Below are 24365 nucleotides of genomic sequence, written 5' to 3'. Positions count from 1 at the left end.
ACACTCGTGCAAAACTTGGGCACAGCGCAGAGGTATTAAACAATTCCCAACTCATATTAGGAGTGTTAGTGTGCTCTTGGCGTTGTCAGGACCTGATAATGTGTGCGTGTGTCTGTGTTTGTGAAATGGATATATCGCTATTAAACTATTAATACTACTGAACAGATATTAGTTAAAATACTTGACACTTAAAGTACAACTGATTTTTTAAATTTCCCTTCCATTTATGTATGTATATATATATATATATATATATATATATATATATATATATATATATATATATATATATATATATATATATATATATATATATATATATATATATATATATATATATATATATATATATATATATATATATATATATATATATATATATATATATATATATATATATATATATATATATATATATATATATATAATATAATTTTTTTAATGTGTTGACATTTGATGTCAATTGGACCAAATCTTTGTGACTAAAAGTAATTTGTTGATTATGTCTGAGAGTTATTAATGGGCAAAAATCTCTGCAAATAGTTTGTCCTAAGAGGCCACCATTGTCTTCCAAGCACAATCAGTAAAATACAGTCAGCTGCTTCTTGTTACTTTTGAAACCTCATTTGTTAAACTGTTTGTGCTGGATCACTTGGAATCAAAAACCTGCTCCCACAATGGCCATTCAGGACAAGTTTTCCCACCCCTCTACTAAACTTTTCCAAGTGAAAAAGGTACCCTGTCTTTCATTTATAATATTTTCTTCCCAGCATTTATTTATTTATTTCAGTAGCCCACATTTCGGCAGCTAAATGCAACAGACTCTGCCCTCTGGCATTTTGAGTTTAATTAGAGTTAAGATTTCTCAAACTTCACATGTATGATCTTTTCATGCAAAATGTTAAAAACTCATCATATTTGCAAATGAGTCTGTCCACTCACATATTTAAAAAATATGCCTGGAATTGGACAACATTCAATCTGAGATGGCAGTCTTCCTGTGTGTTTATGGCTGACACATACACTCTACTTTTCTTAACATAATTGATTCCAAGAGGGCTTCCATCTGAATCTTAATCCAAAGTAAACAATGACAAGTGCCACTTGATGCATTAGGGTTGAAGTAGCGGCTCTCAGTGTCTGTGGGAAAAACTTTTTTTTACATATTTTGTGAAGTGTCATGCTATACATGTTGTCTCTTTTATGTGTAACTTAACAAAAGCAATCAGGGTAACTAATTTTGAGAATATACTTCTCATAGTTTAATATCCCAGTGGTACTAATTTGCCCAGTTACTGACAACAACAACGTGCAAATGAAACCCTTTTAAATCAGGTTTTTCTAAGTGCTCTTTTGGGTCCAATTTTCTATTTAAATTCTCCTAGTAATGCTCTTAGTTAGTCATTTCCCAGTCACTCAGTGCAATATAATGTTTTATTTTTGTATGTGTGTGTGTGCAAATTAATGCATTCTGTTTTTTTAAAGTTTTGTTAAGTATTTTTTTCTTACTACTTTCTCCCAAGTATTGTCCATAAGGAGCCTTTTTCCCCAGTAACTGACATGTAGAAATCTTGTCTGTGTAAATTTTAGTTTAAAGCTTAAAACTTAAAAATTTACTTTTTGCAATTGTACTCTCTTTAGTTTGAGTAATTTTGCTACAATTTCCATTCCATCAACTTTTCAGTCAATGATAAAATACATTGAATTAGTCTTTTTAGTCATTTTTTATGAATATTCTTTCTAAATAGTTTGATAATGCCTTATATCCCATTGCTCAGATACACTGGCAGCCAAAACAATGTTCAGGCCGAACAGAATATTTTTTTGCCCATTTTAACCAAAAAATACAACATAAACCTGAACAAAGAGTAATACCAACATTTTGTATTAGGTAAATATATTTTTAAATCAGTTCATAATTAAAATTAATTCCACAAAGTTGGCTTTGATAGGCTTTTTTCTCCCCAAGTTCTTGCAAAAGTTTCTTCCTTTTTGTTACTCTGTGTATTTTTGTAGTTTCTTGCCAAACTGTCACTAAAATCTCCCACTGTAACAAACTACTTTTTAGTGCAAATGAAGGATCTTTTATAATTTTTCATCACTTTTTATCACCGCCGCCTTCGAGATGAGATGATGGTGCATCTCAATGAGTCCCACAGAGTTTTTGATGCGCGCATGGTTGTGTGGGGGGCGTAGTGTAGGGTAGAATTAGATTCCATCTGGCGACCCCCCACCCCGGTTGTTATTTGTGGTCAAATAACACATCGCTCCTGCGCTCGCGTAGTGTGTCATCAATCCTTCTGGAGAAGGTAAAGAGGGTACCGCTCCCACCGCTATGCACAAAATGGAATAAATGTGACACCGGAGGGACGCGGCTATCATTACCTTGATGAATTACGAAAGGGATAACGATTATGGAAATTGTCATCGACGGAACATTCGTCTCAATTTATTGCCCAGTTTTGCAGGGCCAACTGAGATGTTATCACGTCGATAGTCGGGCGTGGGTGTGATCTCAAAATGGCCGACGTCTGCTCTGTGAGGTGAAAGGGCAATGTCATTGGAAAACCGTCACGGGCAGGATGCCAATGAAGAGCGCCAAGTATGTGCTCTTAAAACGCGGCCATAAATCGCTAACAACAAGTCGTCGTTTAAGGCGCCGATAAAACTAAGAAAATCGTTGGGATGACAATTACAGATTGACAGTGACGGACGACAAGAGTGCGTCTTCTAATGTGACCTCATCCTCTCCAAGAAGCCAACATGTAGAACTTAAAATCATTACAGTTCGTCTTTCTACTCTGACAAGTAATTAAATAACCAGGAGTCATATAGTTTTCGTATAGATCACCTAACTTTTGTTATTTTAACATTTCTCAAATAAATAAAACCTGTAAAATCTCCACCAAGGGCAAAATTTATCAATGTCTGGACTAGTATCACGAGATCCCACCGTATCAATTTATCGTCACCCCCTTTTTTACTGATTACCCAAAAATAAAAACACAAATTAAAACAGTGATTTAAAAAATCAGCAACAAATCATATCTTAATCTAAATTTTTAAATGGGATTTAGTGATCAAAACTACTCCAGTTCACTGTTTGCCTGACCAAAATTCCCTACATAATAGTTTGATGGACTTTTTTCCCCCAAAAATCCCATGCCGATGTAAATTACTTATCAATATAAAGTTTTACAAATGTTTGTTTTATTTCTCCATGCGTTCCTAACAGCTCAGCTGTGATTTTCTTACTATCACCTTGCCACTACTTTGTGCTTATTACAAGTCAAAAGGAGTAGGCTTACAATTCGTCGAACACATTGAAGAAATTATATTTAGAATGTACTTCAGCTCTCTCGCCAGATATCGTTGGAAACAAATTGAGTTGTCAATGAAATAGAAAGAAGATCTATTTGGTGTAAGACAAAACTGGCTTCTCTGACAATATTGGCAGCAGAATTAGGGCCATTGCAGCCTCAATGCGGCAAAAATTAAAAATCAATGAGTCCAATTAGACAGCAGGATGCGAAGGGATGTGCTTTACGCACACGGCATCATCAAGAAATGGGTCCTGGAAGTGCACCATACAGCAACAAGATAATTTCCCAACGCGCCGCCGAGCGGCAATCCGAGGAGGGCACTTTGCCGACTTATTGCCACCAACATGGCTGCCACGCCTTGGGGGATCTCGTTAGCAAGCCGGCTAACTTTTGTTAGTTATCATAACGCCCAATAACGGCCTCAATGCAATCGGAGCAGGATTAAACCCTTGACGTTTGTGATTTGCGGGGCGGAGGTCGAAATTGGTAAGGCCTCAGAGAGCATAAATCAGGGCCGTGTCAAGCGTGCTCATTATGATTCAATTTATGAAAACGATGCCGGATATGAAGATTTTCTGGACTCAAAAAAGGCGGGGTTGAGATAGAAGAAGCCCCTCTGGAGGGTCCTCTAATCGCTGCATCCCTGTCGCGCAGAGGCCTAATGGAAGACATATCTCTTCATTAGACAGCGCCCGGCGAGTACAGTAGCATTCGCTCAGCCCGTGATGAACAAGCTCGTCTCGTCTTATTTGAGCTCATGCAGTTAGAAAAAAAAAACAAGACACACAAAAAAACAGAACCAAAAAAACTTTGCCTACTTTTAACCCAGTTCTTTCGGAATCAACGTTATTGCTGCCGCTGAGTGCAATAACTGGCAAGGGAGCGCATAATGGGGCCCACTTAGCCAGCCAGCATTCCAACAATGCTGCATGATTGTTACAAGGCAGAATGTGGATTGGGTGTTGAATGGATTTCTAGTTCTGCTAATGTCAGGAGTTTAAAAAGAATTGAAACATGTAATAGGAGCACTTTTGGAACAGGGTCAATGTACTGTACTGTACCATGAGTAACATGGTTTTAGCTTCAAGGTATACCAGGTTAACCAAGATTGATTCCACTTAACCATGTCATATCATGTAATAATCAGTATTGCACCGATACCACGTATTAGTATTGTTACTGATATAGTACTGTAATGATGCAATCTGTTTGAGGGAGTATTTACAAATGATGTGTTGATGATATGCAATATGATCTAGTTTCCAATTACTGATTATTCTACCCAAGATGGGCGCCAGTGTGGCATAAAAAAGGAGCTCACGTCGCCCTTTCCAGAATGATGATAGACACCCAATTATATGGCGGCCATTCATCCGTGTGCCGTGCATTTAAATGAGCAGACGTCCAATCCAGTTGAAGTGGGAAGGTGACCGTGAATGAACCTGAGCATTTTCGCCGGAAATTGATAAATCAATATTGTTAGTTAGCTACTATCTAGATGCTAGAACTCTGTATGTTAATACCTAATTGTTGCATGCCCCATCTTACTGATTTTAATAAATGGAAAATCTCCACGCTTGTTGTCCGACACCAACTTGCGACTCAGCGTCCGTGTGAAGGTGCTACCAGGCCTCAATGCAGTGCTGTCCGCTTTCTGGAGGTTCTGATTTCCACATGAATAGAACACTTGTGTCCAATCCCCTTTCACATAAAAGCCTGCAGCCCTTACACTGTCCCTGTAATACACTGGAGAGGAGTGCCCATTGTCCAGCTGGATTTTAAACACACGGCGGAGCAGAAGGGACACGCTCAAACTTAAATGTACTTTTCTCTGGCCCCAAATAAATCCTGTTTCTTGCTCTCGAGCCAGGAAACACTTTTTTTTTTCCAAATCGAAACTGTATTGCATTATAGGTGAATAGAATGAGAAGCGCTCGAGGCTGCAATTGTGTATTTGACTCTGCAGTCTCCACTCGGCTACATTACCTGCTTGTCTTGCCTCCCATTATCTTCTTTTTGATACAAGTTACCCATCATAGTCAAAGAAAGGGACATTCCTCACGTTGTATGTTAGTGTGTCTTATATTTCATTGGTTTTGTGAAATGTAGCTGAAATGAAATATACTTTTGAATCGAGCTTATTTGAACAGAATTCATTGTGGTATACATTGTGGTGTGCTTTGTCAGGATTGGTTTTGACAAGAACTGTTAAAAAGCTATCTTGATAGGGATAATACTGAAGCAAGATGCGTGTGTAGCGGCAAATGTACTATATGGGCTTCCGTCAACGTGCCTTTCTTTCCTGTGTACATGCATGTGCAGCAGAAAGAGAAAACAAAATCAATAGGACTGGGGTTATATCCCCCAGCTGTTGGTGCCCCGCAGCGAGGGCGGATTAGGCAAAAAGCTCTCATGTGCGTCTTCGCCTTTTTTTTTCCCCGAGAAAAGATGTCCAACGGAGCACTGATTACGAGACGGAAATTGAAGTCCACTTTCTAGCTTATATTGTGCTTGTTTGTTTCGGTGATTGCAACCCAAAATGCCAGCTTTTTCTTTTTGTGTCTTTCTTGTGTTTCATATTGCATTCTGACTGGGTCACTTTTCTTCTAGAAAGAATACAAGGAGAGAACAAAAACAAAACAGAACTGCTTTCTCCTCCCCGGAGGCTCTAGCTTCCAACTCTTATGATGCACGGTTTGACCCCCTGAGGGACAAATTCATTATCATGAATACATAATTGCGTATTGTGGCCTCTTTTGTGGACTGTGAAAATCAGGACCACATGTGCAATACAATGACGTCGAGCATTTTAGCATCCCACAATAACATGAGTGACAATTTACATGCCAATAATGCAGTTTTCATTTAAAATTAGCAGCCCCCTCTTTGGTTATATATTTTTATCAAATAATTACTTCGATTAATTAAATAGATTTTCTTTGGTCTGTAAGATGCACTAAAGGTGCCCCATTAATTAAAACGTTTTTTTTCTTCTACATAAAATGCCTGATGCCGCATTAGTGCATCAATGTATTTAATTTGTATTTATTTTTAAGCATTTACAATTACTTTTTTCATAATTATACTTGATTTGTTTTAGTTTACCTTCCTTTTTAATTATTTTGCCTTAGCATACTTGTTTGAGTACAAATTATTTTCACCTTTTCATAATATTTTCTTGTATTATTATTTAACCATAATGCCATTCTTTTACGTTATGATCATGTATGATTTTTTTATCTTGACTTCATTCTACCATATTATATCTAGATTTTTTTTCTATTATTCATCTGTGACATTTTTACCAGATTATTTCCCATTACTTAATATTTCCCATAATTTTTTAATTAAGTTTTTTATTTGCTTTTGTGTCACTTATGATTATTCTCAGTCTCCTCGTTCTTTAAATTTATTATTTTCTTTTCCTCTTCTTGGCAATTTTTCTGAAAGTCCCCACCTGCTGACACTTGGGACACAGTGGCTGCCCCCTCGAGGGACAAATTGGTGCTAGGAAACGCATAATTTTGTAACGTGGCCTCTTTTCCTGCAATGTTCTTGATGTGTGTCAGCACATATGGAGCTGTGCAGGCGTCAGATGGCGGAATTTTCTTTCCTTTTGATGTACGCTGAAGTTTCTAGTTCATATGTCGCAGCCAGTGCTGTATGAGAGAAGCAAGCAAACAAAAATGCTAATTTTCCTCTTGCACCATGCACATTTCATTGTACATGCATTATTGAATGATTTTAGCTTTTCATTTTCTTTTTTTTTCCAATCTATTTATTGTAATTTTTTGACTTTGAGGCAGGTTTGACAAAAATGCTCCCACTAAATACCCACTGAGTATATAGTATATAGTATAAGTCTAATCTTTCCCTTATGTATGGGTGTGAGCATGAATGGTTGTTTGTCTCATTGTGCCCTGTGATTGGCTGACCACCAATTCAGGGTGTCCCCCACCTCTGGCCTAAAGTCAGCTGGGATAGGCCCCAGCACCCCCCACAACCATATTGAGGAATTTGATAATGAGATGAGATATTGTCACAGTACTAAAATCTTCAATTCAATATTGATACTAAAAATTTCTTGATACTTGGAAACATTTCTCCTTCTGTTTTTTTTCTGGCAAGATGTACCCTCCCACCAGTATGTTTGTGACTATGGCCTATCTAATATGATTTTTTTTTCCGTCTGTAAGATGCACTGGATCAAAAGGTGCATGATTAATGAACAGGTTTTTTTTCTTGTACTTAAAACCCCCCAAAATGTTTTGTCCGGAATAAAAATTAGATTTTAAATGTTTAAAAGTTTAAAATTAATCACACTCTCCTTTTCAAAATTTATTATTATTATTATTATTATTGCAATTGTGACGGTACTTGCAGGCAATGTTGAAGTATGTGAATTTGTTGCCTGGTAACCATACTGTTTTGCGGTCTGCTGTGGCTTTGCAAGGCCAATTATCTCACAGAAGGAAAACTTTGATAGCCAATGGCTATAATCTAGTAAGTGGGTTTTCTAAGCTTTATTTTGTTCCGATATTCTATTATTCTATTAGAAAAAAAATAAATTACCTAAGGTAGTTGCATCAACATCACAATTTACAACTTATTTTTCATTTTTTTTTGTATTTATCCTGCCACACTCTTCAAAATATAATTCATTTTGCAATCATATTTTAAATCCTTAATCATAATGGGATCTTTTTTCATCAGTTCAGTCCGGTATCTTTTTGTGTTGTGTTGATAAAATGAATGATTGCCTTCAACACCACTTTTTATTTTTTCTTACAGCTCTGTTATTATAACCTTTACTTTCTGTAGTGCAACAGCTTTCCATGCCGTTTTTAAAAACTAGAATTAATAATTTCAAGAATAGTTATTTTCTGTTGCTGTTAACCTTGCGTGAACCCTTCTGTCGAACAGCATTTCAAATTATAATATGTTACCTTCTAAACAACTTTTATTGAGTGTGGGTGCTTTGCAATGGCCTAATATCACCAATAAATGGAGGGAAAATCTAAAATAGTAGGGAAGGGGGGTCGCTCTTGCTTTTTCTCTCCTCCTGCGTGCCCTTGACGGTGCGGCGAAGGACAAAGATTGATTGCAGACCGCTCGCCTTTCATGCAGATAATACAATTTGACGGAGGACAGCTTTGTATTTGATGCGCCGGTGGGGGGGGCTCAAAGTACGCAAAGGCAGCCAGGGCGCTTCTGCTGTCCTCGCTGATAACTTCATCGCCGCATGTGGTCTGACGTGGGCTAAATTCGGGAAGGGGATTAAACAAAAGCAGGGGGCGCGGGAGTGGCGAGGCCCTCCCGTGGAGACATGGGGCCCCTTGGTGAAGAAGCTCCGAGGTCTGTGATCTGCCACTGCTTTTGTTGGAAAAGAGCAAAAAATGCCTTTCTAGTGGGATTAGCAGCCTGTTGCTCTTGGAAGCAACCAATGAGTGGGCATTTAAATGCAAACCATAAATGTGACCATTGTGTGATTTCCATCCCGAATGTTTGTCAACGTCACTCATTGTTTACGAGCAAATTATATACGCAAATACACCGCGTGGACATGGTACACATTGTTACTCATTGTTTGCTTTCTTCTTGTAGTCTCCTAAGCATTTTTTTTCTCACCTTAACTTTACTTGATCTTTCTCTGTAATTTTTCCAGTGCGACTTAAGTCTTTTTTTTCTATTCATTGTGTATTCTTTGGGATGTGTGACTTATCTTCTGGTGTGCCTATACGATGCATTGTAAATGTGAAAATGTTAACTGGAAGATCGAACACAGGCTTGCTTACACAAACAAGGTAACACTGTCAACAGCATTTTTTCTACGCTGCAAAACACAATCATTTCATGTTCAGACTCATTGCAAATTATTAATCATGGCCTGTAGTCTTTCTCAGTGATTGCAACCGAGTCGCTTCATAGAGGTCTTGAAATACCGACTCCACTTCCAAAGACTCAACATATCACCATTTTTCTCATTGTCCACATAAATGAATATAATCTTGAATAATATTCTTTGTTCAAGTTGCCAAGTCAGAGATGTTTGGTCTCAAGTGATACTTGTGAAGATGAAAAATGCCAGGCATTGATTTCTCAACATCACTTACCTTTCCCAGGAATGCTGCCTTGTGTTGTTTTACCAGAGGCAAGAATCTCAAGAGAGATGTTTTCTTTTGGTGAATGGGCTGTGAGGCTAAAAATTTGAATCGTCTTTGCGCTTTCTTTCTTCATTGTGGGTCAAATGTAGTTGGCAAACCAAATGATGCTTCACAGCCTCCTCCAAGTTGTTGCAGGGAAAACTGAGCAAGCATCAAGTGCCTTTTGAAGCCGAGGGCCGGTCCGCCACTATTCCTGTATGTTTTTGTTATTCCATTTGTTTTGTTAAAATGTCTATCTTTTTCTACTTTAATTTTTCCTACGGATTTGCTCAATTTTTGTTAAAATTTCTATTTTTTTCTACTTTATTTTTTCCTACTAATTTACTCCATTTGTTTTGTTGAAATGTCTATCTTTTTCTACTTTAATTTTCCTACTGATTTAATCCATTTGTTTTGTTAAAATTCTTATCTTTTTCTACTTTAATTTTTCCTACTCATTTACTCCATTTGTTTTGTCAACATTTCTATCTTTTTCTACTTTATTTTTTCCTACGGATTTACTCCATTTGTTTTGTTAAAATTTCTATCTTTTTATACTTAAATATTTCTTACTGATTTACTTAAATCAGTGCCACCAGGGCCGTCAGTTTGACCATTGCTGGTTTCTACGCAGAGGCTAATTCGAAACAAATGTGATTTTCACTGGGGCTACTAGAGAGCCTGCAGAAGGCCTGTATTAGGTTTCCTAGAGAGCACAATGTTGACTTCAGGCCACCATTGGTGCACTCAAGCACGACTGTAAAATCTCCACTGCCTTGATCGATGTTAATTAAAGTTCCTAGCAAGTGGTGACAATGTAAAAAAATGGAAATGACTTCACCAATGTCATTTTCCATGTATAATTTGACACTAAAATATCCCTGTCTTTTATCATTGTATTGTTCTTCCATCAAAAACAATGCATCAGGGAACAATCACCCGTTTTCAGCAATTCTGGCTGTGACATCCCAACCAAAATTGATGAATATGGGTATCATTTTTTTACATTTTGACAGAATGACAGGACAGTCACATGACAACAAAGCAATAGAAAATGTATGGATCACGTCCAAGCATTCGGATTGTGACATCATCTTTCATCATCTCAAGATTTTCTTGTAGGCAGCTGAAAAAGGAAGCCTTAGTATGTCTTGCTTTAATTCTTGAGGCCTTTCTGCCACTTGAATTTATGGATTTTTGTCAAAACATATGGTCGGCTATCCTTTTTAAGTCACGTGTTGCATTTCATAGCTAGGCTTCGGATTTATTTCAAGTCATGAGCACCCATTTCTTCACTGTTGCCGCACCCGTGTTCTTTGAAAAGAATTTGATCGGCAGCCCGCTTTAGTCTTCCCTCTGATGGTTTCATTAACACATTAGATCAGCCCTTGTCTTTTTTTTTGATAGCTGTTGTCAGAGAGGAAGAGGTGACAAAAGGAAGATGTGAAAGTTGGCCAATTATCACACAGCATATGTATGGCAATCTGCGTGCCGACACAACACCCAACAAAAGAAAAGTCAGGCGGCACTCAACTAGCACCTTTTTTAAATTGTCAAAGCACCAAATTATTCCTAATTAGTGTGGTGTATACTGTGCTCTTTTTCTAGTTTTTTTATGTTTTCTTTCTAGTTAATGACTTTGAGAAGTACCCTCCCCTTTTTATTTTATATACTTGTCATCATTTTAAAACAATTAACTTGATTTTTTTCAAGCACAAGTTATTTCAATATGATTGATTTCATATACTGTACTTGATAAAAATTTTATTGAAAAATATTGGATGTAAATTGACCTTTTTAATCACTTCACAAGGGTCACGGGGGTGTTGGAGCCTATCCCAAATATCTATGGGCACCAGTCCTGACCTAAGATCGAACCCTCACATCTTAATTCATTGACTGCCATTGACGGCAGTGGACGTCCATTTAACTTGTGGAAGGGGTTGCTAAAAAATGGGCATTAGTTAATTCGCTGCCAGACTCCCAATTCAAATTGATTGGACTTAAATTAATGATAAACTCATCGGTGGAAAAGTGCATCATCAGCCAGTGTTGCAGTTTCCCCCACAATGTTGTCGGTACTTGTTTTCAAGCAGTTTTTGATCTTTTCCTTCATTTTTTCCCTTAATAATTCACTTATTCCATCACGAGTCTTTTCCCATTTAACTTTGTTTTCATGTACCCACAAGCTGATTTTCTTGTGTTCTTTTTCAGAATGTGGCACCCCTTGTTAGTCAATTCAACGCAGCTGTTAGCACACTGAGCACCTGCAGGAGATCGCGCATCATCATCATCGTCACCACCACCATCATCATCATCATCAGACCCTCCTCCTCCTTTTTCTCCTAGTCCTCAATCTCTCTTTTCCCCCCGCTCTGCCCACTCCGCTCGCTGATTGGTTGAGCAGCGGCGAGCGGCGGGAGGCGCACTTCATCAGCTGGCGAGTGCACATCGGCTCCGGGAGCAAGCGGCTGAGCCAGACGAAGCCGCTCCATCTACATCATTTTCTGGACACATACTGCCGGGATAATCGGCCTGCGTGACGAGCAGCCTTTTGCTCGTGAGTGGAAGATATCGCTGAAGGTTTGAGTGAGAAGAGGAACAAACATCTCCACGCCAGTGTCCGGCTAACCTTCCAGGACCTTGGCCATGATGCTCCGTGGGTGAAGTCGCGTGGATGCTGAGCCGCCGCCGCCGCCTGGCGCTCTCCAAGTTTGGAAGTTGACACGCATGCACGCACTCCAGGTCAGTGATGTTTTATCATCTTTTTCTGTCATGGTGATGCTGTTGAAAATGTTGAAGGGAATGCAGTACTTGCTTTCAGTGTTGTGTGTTCAATCTGAAATCACACAGTACATGAAATGTCTGTTGTACAAAAAAAAAAACCACTGAATCAAAAGTTAATCAATAGTGACGTCACAAATCACTGCCCTATAAACTAACAGTTAGGCTTTGATTTTTTTTAGGGGGGTGAATTACCTTTTGGCCATTTATGCATTGAAAAACAAATACATTCTAGATTTTGTATAAATATGTTCACTTTCAAGTGTTACAAAGACGTATCAGGCTCTTTCCCCCAACCACCTTTATTTGATCAATTTTATACTTTTAATTATTCATTTCTTCATGAATTTCCTAAAGCTACCAATTGATTTTGTTAAATCAACAAATTCTTGGTATTATTAGAAGGAATTTTTGGTAAGCTTTTTTTTAACACAGTTTATATATATATTAATGTAGCCATTATTTGTATATTAATATTTTGACAGTCAAAATCAATTTGATTTAGCACAATATTCATGAAGGTTATTGTAGTATAAGTCAAATAAAAGTATCTGACTGTAACTACTTACTTTATATTCCGTATAGTCTTATTTTCAAACAATTCATTAAATTTGTGGGATTTAGAAAATACTTATACTTTTGCATGTAAATATAAACCTTACTTTAACATTGTTTCTACAATTTTATTAATATTTTTCCCAAATTCTTTATATTTAAAGTTCGATTTTCAAAGCTATTTTCAACCTTTAACAAAGGCATACTTTTTGACCATTTTCCCAGTTTGTAGTTCTAAAAAATATGTTTGATTATTATACCATATTTTTTTTAATGAAGTCTTATTATCATTAGATTAAATGTAACACATCACTGGGCTGTCAGTCACCTGCTTGACAAGGTTAATTTATTTTCTAATAATGATGGATCTCCCCCATCATGCATTTCTTTTGGCTTCTACGTTGCAATGTTTGTGTGTATGTGTGCGCGGGCACACACAGAAAGGGTCCTTGTGAGTCACGGCTACATTATTTTGCATTACCTCTCTCGGTCTGGTTTTATTTGCTGCTACGATGCACCCTGGACGACCGCCAAGGCCGCTGAACAATCCTGTCGATACACACCTCTTGCCAATGCCTTTTTTGGCACTGTTTTTTTCACCAAGAAAGAGCTCCAAATGTCTTCGGCTAACACATTAGTGTCTTAATGTTGTCAGAGGTGATCATAACACAAGAAAAAATTATATTTTCAATTACCTATATGAAGTATGGGATGAACAAAGTTTCATCTAATCTATTCCACGTACAGCAGTGATTTTCAAGGGACTTGATCTGCACTGAATCAAATGTGAATTCAAGATAATCATAATGTCAGAGGGTATTTTAAAAAATTCAGTTATGTTGATCTACTTTTTTAAAGTAAAATCAAATGAATGCTCATTTAAAACTTTCATATAAAAATAAGATTTTGTATTTTCACCTCCATTTAACTTATTGGCATCCATTTTGACGGGGAAGTGCGAATGAACAAACGTCAAAAGGGATAAGATGTACGATGCCGTCAATGGCACTTAAAGATGAGCTTACATGCCTAACCATTCCAGTTTGAATGAATTGGATGTGGATCGTATGTAGTGGTGGCTCTGTGGTAATAATTGTAATTTCGTAGTCAAATGTGGATTGTGAATAGTGGTCAATAGGGAGGACTGATTCTTAAATGCTACTAGTGAAAATAAATTGCGCATCTAGCTCCATCAATGGCAGCCACTGAGTTAAAAAGTATTCTAGTAGAAACTTTTAGTCTAGTGGAAAATTTTAGCCTACAATTAATTCATTTATTAAACACGACATATGGATTCTTGGCGTAGGCATACTGATAACCTCGTTTAATACATATTGTGTATTGTGAAATATTACCATATTGTCACCCCTTATCCTAATATGATGATTATTAGTTTAGCTTATCAATGCAAATTTTGACTCAACCTCCATGAGAAATAAAGTGTGCAAATAGAGGAACAACTTTAGTTTTTAACGTCCATTTGGATAACTAAAGTAACAAAGACAGAAGGTCAAATCCCACACCCCCGCCCGTACGCCCCATCCAGGAAGAAAAATGGCTTCCGCGGACTGCTCTTTAGTACTTTGATGTCGTTTACGTACAAGTGCAGCGATTCCAGATGCGATTGCGATCGCCACAAAGTCAAGTCTGGACGTTTCCCGCCCCCTCTTTTTGCCTGCCTTTTATTGAGTCTCCAGCATGAAGCATTGGAGAAGAACTCCTTTAAGTGCTTCACGACGCAAGTGCTTGATCTGATTTCGCAGAGAAGTGCGTCTGTTACGGGCCCCGTTGATGTATAGCCTTCGTCGCAAAATGGCCCTGCAGCGGAGGTCAATGTGGCCACTGTTTTTTTCCTTCTTTGAAGACACAAATATATAAATAAAAGTTGTTTCACTCATCTTGGTGAGACAAAAGGCTTGTTAACCCCCCAAAAGCACCCCAACCCACCCAGCCGCGGGAGGGTTACGCTGCCGTCATTTACCTTGATTAAGGTCGGGCGAGTGTCTGCGCTTATTGTTTAAACGTGACGGATATTGTCATCCTATCGCCGTTGGCGCTGAAAACGGCTCAGATCTTGTCGAGAAGGCCGTCTGTCTTGCTTTGCGTGGCGTTTGGCTGACACTTATTGGCCCATATTGAACATTTGCAACATTTGCCATGCTGCTTCTGTTACCATCAATTCAGATGTAGGTATCGCACAACTTTGATTGTTTTGACAAATTTACCGTGACAAGAGCATAAAATGTTGTTCTATCAATCTAGATAACGGTGTAAAGTTTCATTTGGATATGCCTAGTAATTTTCCAATTTGCTGCCAAGGTGATATTAGGAAAAAAAATAGAACAGTAGGAAATTCAGTGATTCCTATGCCTTTTCACGTATGGCCCCTACTTTCCTGCACCATTTAATCATTCTCCGATCAAAACAATTTAATTTCATGTGAGGAAAATAAAATAATAATAATCACAAGCCGCCACAGCGGAAGAAAGATGACACTATTTGTACCAATTCGGGTTTAAAGCTATTTTGCCTTTTTTGGGGTTTGTTTTACAATTAAAAACACTTTGGGTCAGCGAAGTCCAGTCTATCAAATTGCGTAAAGTACCCCGAGGTGATAGAAGACTTTAAAAGGAATCTAAAAGTCTCAAGTTGGCTAAAATGATCATAAACTGGCATTGAATCCAAATGCCACTCATTTTTTGAGGTATCACTTATTAAATATTTTTTGTGGCCCTATTCATTTTAGATAAGATGATCAAAGTTCACTTTGCTGGTTTAAACAGGCCCAAGGGCTGAATTTTTCAACTACTGGTAATTTAACTTTGCCGTATCCAAGTGTGTGACCAAAACTCATATTCCTCACATAACTCATTCGCTGCCATTGGCAGAGATCAACATTGTATTGGTCCTCTAGTTTTAATATACGACATTTAAATGAAACCAGGCAATATCTTTTGAACGTGATGATCGGAGACTAACGCAATGGACTGTTCCACTCATGTTTGCCAGCAAATGTTATGTAGGCAATAAAATATTTCCCAAATGTACTGACTCAGTATTACTGAGTACATTTAATATCCTTTTAGCAGAACAGTGAAGCAATTAAATGACTTCAAGTCCACTCAGTGACATTTAAAAACTTCACACAAAAGGAAGATTTATGGTGTAAACTTTAAGCATGTCGTTTTTTCTTATATTGATAAAAACTTTTTAATTACTTTCAAATGTGTTATCCTAGGGGAGTGTTATTTGTTAGTGAAAAATCCGATTTCCTATTTACATTTTTCCCTCTAATGCAATAGTTCCTAACCACCCTGGTACAGGAAATTATCCAAATTCCAGGGATATTGGCTGATGTCCCATGGCACAATAATTGGGAATTAGTGTAAAATATATTTTATTATATTATTTTAAAATAAATACAAGTAAAATCTATCCTCAATTTATTATCACTACCACGAGATAGCAGGAGCTTCAATTTGTATAACACACGTTACAGTGACAACATTTACAGGTTTTTTTTCCCCTTCATACCTGCTCTTCTTTCTTTTTTTTTTGTACTTTGACTTGCAAGCAAAGATTTGATATCTGATGTTTATGTTGGCAGTGAATTCGATTCACTTGCCAACAGGCAACAGCTTGACAGATAGCGAACAATTTTCCAAAAGACTCTGAATTCTTTGTGTCCCTCGCACCCTTTCTGACCGAATCGAATATTGCGTGTGATGACAGTCCGCCCCTGAGGGATGCACACCAGCCGGCACTCGGAGGCGTGATAGATTATAAGAAGCTAATCAAGCAGTCTCGCCCGCGTAAAAACAAACATGGCGTAAAGTCGATGGACGCTTCTGCGACCTTTTGCGCAAGTTCAAGATGGCAGACAAACAACAGCGACAAACGCGTCAAGGTTAACGCAGCTTTCTAAACTGGGTACGTCCGTGTGATATTTACCCGCCATAATTGCGGCCCCGCTAATCCGCTACTGTTAACACACAGCCCGCCTGGCTGGCGTTACCCGTTAACACGCTTGACTACTTTTTTTCTACCCACGCTGTGCATTTTCTCCCACTGAGATGCACTGAGGCTCTGATGAATATCTGAGATAGGAAAACAGTATGTTGCATTTAGGATTATAGAGAAGGCAAACAAACTGGATAATACACAATATTAAATACACAACATTTGAATTTGATATTCTCATGGGTAGAGCTAAATAAAAAGTTTTCTGAAAGTCAGATAATTGTTTTGAAGCGGACATTTTTGGAGTCAACTTCCAAAAGCCAACAACAAACACGTATGTTTTTTTGAAAAATCAGACACACTTATAAATATTATAATCTGATATAGTCTTTTATGAGTAAAGATAAAATAATAGTACTTAAAAATGAGGAACTTGTCCTGGATTTTTTATTAGAATTGTTTTATCCCAGCTAAGAGATGGTGATGCTGATATATGAATAATTACTGCAACACTGTATTAAAACAACATTCCTATAAACAAATGAATATTTTGTGACTCAATCCATACCACTGACAAAAAGGTTTTGCAGTAATTTCAATTTGCTCTTGTTGGATATGGCAATTGAGTTTGATACTCCATAAAATTAAACAACTTAAAATTCAGCTGGCGTTTGTACCATGAATAACCAATAAAAAAGTTCCTAGTAGTTGGTTTTGAAGCAGCCATTTTCACATCATGTTTACTGTGAGCAGACTAAATAAAAGACGTTTAAGAAGTGTTATACTCCAGCAGTTCCCATTCATCTCCACACTCCAACTCTTGCAGAAAACACTTCATGTGGAATGGTATAAATCCACTACAAAAGCAATATGTGGAATATGAAGAAATATATTAAATTTAGAGTATTCAATTTAGGGTGGCATAAGAAACAACAAAAAGCCACATGTAGTCACAATTGCTGCTTTTTGCCCAGCACTCTTCCCCTTGGTGACTTAACACTGTTCGTTAGGAATATATGAAAAACTGGCAGGATTAAACCCGAGACTATTAGACTTCTAAATTGGAGCTCATGCTTTACGATACACGTCTCCACGTTTTCATTGGAACGTGAACCGTTGCGTCGCCAAGGCAACATCCGCTTAGCCGCCATACGTCGTCCGCACGACCTCATGGGTTCTGCTTGATTGTGTTGGATTTATGTTTTTGTGTGTGTCTGTGTGTGTGTCTGTGTGTGTGTCTGTGTGTGTGGGGGGGGGGCAGTCGGCACAAATAAAAGCTCACACACACACACCAAATTGTTTGTGATGAAGTGGACAGTTTTTCGATTAGCCATGGAACGACGCGTTCCGCTAACCAGCAGATGAACGTTTATGGCAGGCCTTACTCTTCTGTACTTTCTGGGTCAAGAGCGAGTATGACAAAGATGGGAGGGGGGAAACATACGTTGTGTGTATTGTGGTCTCTATGCTTCCGACTGTTGCCTATTAAGTGCCATTTTGCTTGGTGTTTTTGAAAGCTTTTCGCCCCCAATTTTGAGTAGAAAAATCTCATCTTATGTGACCCATTCATGTTTTGAAATACATTTTCTAAAGCAAAAAACAACATCTAACTGCCAGGCCATTATAGGAAATCGCAAACCAAATGAAAGTCACTTTTCTGAAAAAATCCAAAGCAAAAAAAAAGAGAAAAGAAATTGAGAATCAGGCATCTGTGTTTTCTTTGCCAAAGGACAGAAGCAGGAATTTGCCCAAGATTACTTCTTTGAAGCAATATCCCAGACTTTCTGGTATTCTTTATGCATGTCATCTTGTGACTTTTTTTAGTTTCTGTTAATGACAGTCATCTCAGTTCATGTAACTGCTGTCAGGGGGGGGATTTGTTTTACCCCCCCAAAACACATTTGAGTGATTATCACATTTTGATTCTAAGTACTCCCGAAAAGACAGGATTTAGGCAAAGTGAGACAAAAAAAAAAAGATAATTTAGTAACACCCTTTAGGACGCCTGCTTGAGATGCCTGCCTCCGTTTTATGAATATAATTAGAGAGCTGCACTTACAAATCTGACATAATATGTGGCATGTTCAGAAGCCCAAAAAGATGATTCATCAAAATAAAAGAAGGCCTTTGAACTGCCTAGAGCTCAAGTTCTAAGGAATCCCGTGCCCCGGTGTAAACATGGCCTTAACTGACCGTAAATATCCAAACTTCAGATCTCTTATCCCGCTCAAAGCTGTATCAAACCCCGTAGTTTTCAGTGTGGACCTGCCAGGCGTCTTCAGTCTGCTCTTTTGTGGTCCCCGGACAGCTCAGTGGGGAGCAAGGCGTCGTCTTTAACGCTTGTCCAGCGCGCTGCCACTAGCTCGTATGATGGGAAGAGAGGAGAAAAAAGTGTGTGCTCATTCCGACTTGAGACGACGAAAGATGGTGCAAAAGGCGTCTTCGACGTTACTAAATTTTCAGATTGATGTTTCTTTAATAAGGCCCATAGTCTCTTGGTATGCCGACGGCAGTCTGTGGCGGTGACCTACATTCGCCTTAAAACGCTGACAAGCGGTGAATAAAATCCTCTAGTTACTTGATGTATTAAAATTTTTGGAGAGTGCCTTAAGACAAGACAAAGCCGATATAATATTCCTTGTAAAGTGGCGTGGGGGAGTCCTTAAATGATGTTTTATTTACGTGCATCTGTGACGATTGTTGCACTGCCATTGCGGCATTCAACCCCATCACCCTCCGCTTATTTTATCCTCTTGTTGGCTATCATTGTGTTTGAGGCGGATCCCCCCGCCTTGCCGTCCTCCAAACCCCACCCTTGGCCGCTGCCTCACTCTGCCGCCGTTCGTACACACGGTTTGCGACGCAGCACACACTGCAATTGAATTGCAACCGGAGTCAGCACATTGATTAAGCATTTTAAATAGGGTTGGAGTAACAACAGTTGACCCTGAAAAGGAATTACGACTCTTGTTTATATTTAGGTTTCATTTTATTATTTCTAACTTTTTTGAGGGAAACAACCGTCTCTGGCCACAATTTCAATTGCATACTGCTCCTAAGACCACCGTATGCTTATCGTTCATGCCCAAATGAGATTTTTTTTTATTTTATTTTTATTTATTTCGACCATTAGGGGACAATTGAATTGGATGTATATTGCCATTAATGTCATGCAATAAGTTAACAACTATAAAGGTAATTACAATTTATGAATTCAGCTTTTAAAAATGTGCAAATGTATTTATAATTGTTTGAAAAAAATATAGAAAAATAATGTCTTTTATATAAAAATTATAGTATAATATTCATTGCTCTAATTTAAATGTTTTTATGAGAACCCAAAATAGTCACTCTAAAACTCAAATACCTTAAATGTCAGCATTTAAAGAGAACTGCTGTAAATGAAAGGGTTAAGAAGAATTCTTTTGCAATCTGTTAGCTATCGAAGGCTACTAGTATGTGGTAATAGGAGGATGATGAACAAGACATGCACTGCCATTATGATTCTTAGAGTAGGGCACTTTTACTATCAGTTAAATCAATGGTTTCAATGACAGTTCCATTAACAGATTTCATCGATGGTTCCTCTGACAGTTCCTTCAATGGTTTCATGGGTAGTTTTCTAAATGGTTTGTGTCCATTGAAAGCAGTATCAAATACTCCATTGATTGTTCCTCTGGCGGTTCCATTGACACGTCGATGGATTGTACTTTTGACATTGAATTGTCCGTTTTGTTGATGGTTTCAGTGACAGGGCCATGTACTTCTGTTCAATTGGTGGCTCTATCGACAGTACAACTAATGGTTCCCTTGCTAATTCCAATAATGTTTCCATTGACTTTCAACTGACAGTTTTGTTGACGGTTGGGCGTGCAATGATACTTCAAACAGGATCGATACATGCAACGGCTGAATAACCCAATCAGTTAGTCGAAACAAAAAAAAATGTCCCAGATATGCAGTGTTTTTACAAATTGAGGTTTTTGCTCTCATGTCTGAAAGCTTTGAGTGTTCAGAATCATGAAACGTGCTTTTTATCTTCTTTCTTTCACAAATGAGACCAAAAACTTGACAAAAGCTAATCAACCTTTGAATACCATCCACCAGCTTGGAATCTAAAAGGGTTTTCATCACTCTGGGAGATATTGTTTCCAGGTAACGCTTCCTTCTCCAAAAAGATCATGGGAATCATTTGACTTTCAAAAATGAAGTTCCATGCCAAAATCATTTGAACAATGATGAGGGATTAAATACACGTACAACTCGATAAATGAGAATATATTGGTGAGATATTGTGAAGCCTTGTAGCCAAATAGCTTATTGAGACAGCCGGTATGTTGTTTTATTTATTCTTTTGAAAAGATGTCTGTTTAATACGAGAACCAAAATGTTCCACTAGAACAGTGTCTATCGTAACTCATTGATGGGCATAGACGTTAACATAAGTTGGACGTATGGCTCGATCAATGGAAGCCAAAGAGTTAAATCAGTACCCTGTGAGTTGGAAATACATGTTTCTAAATATACACATCTTACTTCCTATACATATCATAAATATAAGCAGGAGGAAAAAATAGATGAATATTTAAATTGGGTTCTTCGGTGTAAATGAAACGCCAGCCTTATTTTTCATGAGTGAATAACAAATTGTCTGGCTGCTTTCAGGCTGTCTGCAGTACAAAAAAAATGCGAGTCAATAATAGCTCAATACTGAAAAGAGCAACTTTTGCTGCAGGAACATTTATCAAAATCCCCACCACCATCGCCCCTCTCAGTTGTCCACATGGCACAATTACAGTTAAAAATGAATTTGCCTGCACCAGCGTTTTTTCTTTCTCTTTTTTCTAAAATTGCATGAATAAATACAAGTCATTTTGCCGCCGGCGTGGGGTCATTTGGGGAATTTGTAAACATCCCCTCTTGGCTACTTGTTTGGTGCTTGCATGAGCGCAGATAAAGAGAAAATGCAACCATCAAACTGGTTAGAGTGAGATGTGTTTTTGTGATTGCACGTACGTGGAGTACATGAAACATTCTCGTTTTGCATTCCTGACAATTTTTCAATGCAGCGGTGAAACAAGAGATTTAACAGCAGGATTTCATCATCTTCCCGCTCGGAGTAAGATCATTGGTCACTGGGGGGAGAAGGCCGAGCAGCTGAAATTCAATTGCTTTGTAAATGTAGTCAACTTTGCTTGTTCCTTCTGCCTCTTTCGCGCTTTCCTTTTTCTTTGCGCTGCTTTGCTGTCACTGTTGTTTAAAGATTTTAGTAATCCACCCCCAAAATAACATAATGGCGACATGTGTAGCGGAACCATTCTCAGCTGATAGGCTTCAACACAAAAAAAAAAATATTTCATGTAATGGGATAAATTTAGTAGGAGGGCAGCAGTACACCAAGTGTTTGATAGAATGTTTCGTTGAGTCTTTCTTTACCTAGGCTTTCAGTGAGTCTTCTTTTGAGTTTGAAACTAAAGATGGCACTTCTCTTTGAGGTTCCATTAAATGTTGATGGTTCCAATGAAAATGTATTGGCTGATTTGCTGAAAATTCCTTTGATTCTCAGAGCTTTGAGTTCAGTTGTGATCGATTCAATGCCCTCAGGGTGATATGAGTTGGATGAATAAATATTCAAAGCCAGAATTTCATAAACTGGTACAATGATGCTTCCTTTGATGCACGCTTACCTAAATCCACATATCTATAGCCTCCTGCACCTTTATACATATCCTTAGCAAAATTATCTGGCTTCTTCTTTTGGTCATGGTAGATGTATTTGTTCCATCTTGCTTAACATATCCATTCCCGCATGTTGTCTGTTTACGATGCAACATATAAAATGGCATCTACCCTCTTTTCCCCCTCCCCAAGTACTCAAAGTGAGCCTTGAGAATGGATGCTAACAGAGTCAGGCGTTTAACCTCCAAAGACGAGAAGGCAAATCTGTTTGTGACGACATTCAATATTAAGAGTCCAAGCAATGCGTTGCAGGTAAACTCCAAATATACACGAGGGGGGGGGGGGGGGGGGGAGAAAAAAAAACGGCAGCTGATGGAACACCGCCTGACTTCGCCATCTCCCCACCCCCCACAGCACACCCTTAGCACCGACAGCCAGGCGAGAGCAGGAAAACGCCTCGACAAGATGAATTATGCAAAGCTGTCAGAGGCTAGCATTGTCGGAGGCGCTGCAGACATTGACGCCACCGGGACCCTCTGACCACCCCCCCTCCCCTTGCGACAGGCCGTTGTCACCATGGCATTCCCGGCTTCTCTGGTCACAAGTAGATGCTCTCTAGTAGTCACACCGGTGAGCTTTATTAGCGTTATTTACAGAGGTCACCGACAGGGAAATGTTGGCTGAGGCGGGAAACATAATTATAGTACCTAGGCAAGAGAAATTGCTTACAGGGGGGGAAGAGTTGCCCTTTCAGCATTTTGGGGGGCCATGGTGGCTTCATCTGTTTTGCAAAATTTGCTTGTGTTTGCGAATATCACACGTGCTCACATTTTTTATTCATGCGTCAATCTCCGAGATTTACTTTTAATTTGGACTCGAAGCCGTTTGGATTATTATGGATTGGCTATTGGGCCATTTTATGGCAAAAGTAATTTTGTATATACACTAAGTTGCAACGGTAATATTTTTTAAATGTCCAAAATAGTTCCTTTGCTTATTAGATTTCTTTTAAAGAGCTCATTTGTTGCCAGTTTGTTTGTATATGCAGTTAAATGGGTAGTAAAACTCAAAAGTTTGCATTCTGGATGATACATTTCGATAGTATTAGTCTTAGTGAGGATTTTGTTGGGGGCAGTGGCTCTGGGGTTGTTGGGAAATATGGGGTGTTCCATAGATCACCAACTGTCTCTTCTTTCGTGCTGTGACACTAATTTTGTCCGTTGATCCGCAAAGGCTTCACGGATGGCTGCCTGCCCCGATTCAAGAGCATGATCAAAGCAAAGACGTAAGAGGAGGATGCTCTTGGCGGGGTTGTCGCAATATAACCGGAAGCCTGAAAAATAGAACACAGATTTTGCTAAAGAATTCATGATCTGACTTCCAAAAACCTTCAAACATAATCAGAAGGTAGCGGCACACGCACTTTTCACTCTGTCTCTTAAAATATTTGTGTCGACTCTCGGGTTGGGAAAACGAGAAGGTTTTCCTTTTTTTTTCTTTTTTAATCAGGTTTGTTCTTCCTTTTACATAAGCAGCACTTACCTTGAATCATCCTGAAAGATTTTCTCTTATGTTTGCGATATTTAAGAAGGTAAGAAGTAACAATTGTGGCAGCAGGAGAACCTTGGGGCCCATGTTGGGCCTGCGACTTATACTTAAGTGTGACTTTTATTTACATTTTTTTTCCACTCTGACCACCAACAGCTAAAAAAAATGTAAAAAAAAACACATAAGTTAAGTTTAAAAAAGCCTTGTTTTTCCTAAAATGCTATACAAATAGAAATGCAGTAAATGTATGTATGCATGTTTTTCCTCTTCTCACGTTGCCATAGTAACAACAATAATTCTCCATCTTCCTATTTCAACACTCTGTCACATTAAAAAGACTGCATAGCTCTTATTTAAGGTCAAACGACTACAT

The 24365-nt window shown here is 38.3% G+C and overlaps 1 protein-coding gene across 1 annotated transcript in view; it reads left to right on the top strand.

The window, feature by feature from the left end:
* Positions 1-593: 593 nt before the first annotated feature.
* Positions 594-24365, top strand: part of LOC144207070 (teneurin-3) — a 134204-nt gene continuing 110432 nt past the window's right edge. The window contains exons 1-2 of the mRNA XM_077732290.1: positions 594-734; positions 11681-12211. The gene's annotated coding sequence lies outside the window, so the exon portion shown is untranslated. The remainder of the gene's footprint in view (positions 735-11680; positions 12212-24365) is intronic.

This window comes from Stigmatopora nigra, chromosome 14 (assembly GCF_051989575.1).
Source record: "Stigmatopora nigra isolate UIUO_SnigA chromosome 14, RoL_Snig_1.1, whole genome shotgun sequence".
Lineage (NCBI taxonomy): Eukaryota > Metazoa > Chordata > Actinopteri > Syngnathiformes > Syngnathidae > Stigmatopora > Stigmatopora nigra.
This window is presented reverse-complemented; position numbering and strand designations above follow the sequence as displayed.